This window comes from Rhinopithecus bieti, unplaced genomic scaffold (genome assembly GCF_001698545.2).
Source record: "Rhinopithecus bieti isolate Rb0 unplaced genomic scaffold, ASM169854v2 scaffold_18466, whole genome shotgun sequence".
NCBI lineage: Eukaryota > Metazoa > Chordata > Mammalia > Primates > Cercopithecidae > Rhinopithecus > Rhinopithecus bieti.
In genome coordinates this window covers 1,364,893-1,366,695 of record NW_016809319.1, presented here as the reverse complement: position 1 = coordinate 1,366,695, position 1,803 = coordinate 1,364,893, and the positions used below count along the sequence as shown (strand labels likewise).

Below are 1,803 nucleotides of genomic sequence, written 5' to 3'. Positions count from 1 at the left end.
CTTTATTTCTTCCCCTAAACTTTGTCACTAGTTAAACCTGACTTGCATTTATACCTAATAAAGCGGCAGACCTTGAATCTTGATGTCTGAGGCACTTTGTAGAGGAACATGGTGATGGGTTGGAAATATTTACAATGAATTAGCTAAACCTATGCTAGGGACCAACCATCTAGAATTGAGATGCAATTTTCTACGTTTAAATTTTTGTAGCTACTTTTCGTATTTCTAAGGAACTTACAGCTTCCCATAACATTTTTGCTTTTAATACAATTCAAAAGGAAGGCAAGGAAGGAAATAAGACATACATATTGTATAAATTGAGTGTTGTGATAACTTCCTCCTTGCATGATTCTGAACTCTAGAATTTCACCGAATATATTGAAAAGTGGAGTAACATGACAACGTCTTGAGAGGATAAATAGAACAATTATTGATACACCAAAAGAAAACACAAACACAAACAAAAAACCTAACAAGAGGCTGGAAGCAAATGAGACCTGAAATTGTGAATCATTTATTAGACAGATAAAAATAAAGGGATGGAAAAAATTAATCAAACCCTGGATACAGCGCTATGTTTTAGCTGCTCTTTAAAGAAAAAAAAATTATCAGTTATATCTTCAACTTATCACATTCTACAAATGCCTTCCCTCATAACATTCCTTATTGCAGAATGGCGCTCAGCTTTTTGCTTCTCCGTGTAAGGAATGATTACATTGGATGATTACTCCTTTTGTGAGCATTTAGGAGGAAAACCAGTTACATAATTTATGAGTGCAGTGCGAAACGAAATATTCCTTGTTTAAGAAAATTAGGAATTTTAAACCAGCAATAGCAGAGCATTAAATCAAGTGCCTGGCCTTGTGCAAATGCATAGGTCGCATGCCCATGAAGACAGTCCTTACTGGGAAGACGGTCCCGATTGGGAATGAGGTTATTTGTCAAAAGACTGGATTTTAGAGACACCTTAAAATGGGGTGAAATCTAAAGTGATAGTCAATGATATCAATTGCAGCTAGAAGGCTTGACAACTTAAAGGTACTAAACAGGGGCAAGGCGCGGTGGCACTTGGAAGGCCGAGGCGGCCGGATCACAAGGTCAGGAGTGTGAGACCAGCCTGGCCAATATGGTGAAACCCCATCCCTACTAAAAATACAAAAAGTAGCCGGGCGTGGTGGCACACGCCTGTAGTCTCAGCTACTTGGGAGGCTGAGGCAGGAGAATCGCTTGAACCTGGGAGGTGGAGGTTACAGCCACTGCACCCTAGCCAGGGCAACAGAAGGAGACTCTGTCTCAAAAAAAAAAAAAAAAAAAAGTACTAAACAAGGAAATGTTACAGTATAAAAAGAATTCTTAAAGTCATGATTTTGTTAGTCTTCTCTAACAAAGTAACATTTATTATACAATTCAAGTTACTCTTCTCAGACAACTCGACCTCCTTCCAAATCCCATCAAATAGCACCAGGCTGGGATCTTTCAACATAGATATATGCTCCTTCTTCCTTTAGCTTCCTGTTGTCTTCGGGCCCCCATGGGGTCCCCTCCTCTCTAAATCTGGCATAGGAAGAGAGCAATTCGCATTCGTAGTACTGAGTTACACAGTGTAAACAACTTACAGGCGTGTAGTAATTGATTCGAATGGACGGGGTCCTAAGAGCGGTCCCTGTAAATTTTAGGAAGACAAGCGTTCGCTATAAGTTTTAGGAAGACAAAAATTTAGTACAGGATAGTGTTCCCGCCCGGTTTCGAACCGGGGACCTTTCGCGTGTGAGGCGAATGTGATAACCACTACACTACGGAAAC

The 1,803-nt window shown here is 40.0% G+C and overlaps 1 non-coding gene across 1 annotated transcript; it reads right to left on the bottom strand.

Annotated features, from left to right (window-relative positions):
* Positions 1–1,730: 1,730 nt before the first annotated feature.
* TRNAV-CAC (transfer RNA valine (anticodon CAC)) lies at positions 1,731–1,803 on the bottom strand. Its single transcript has one exon. It is a non-coding gene; the product is annotated as a tRNA-Val (tRNA).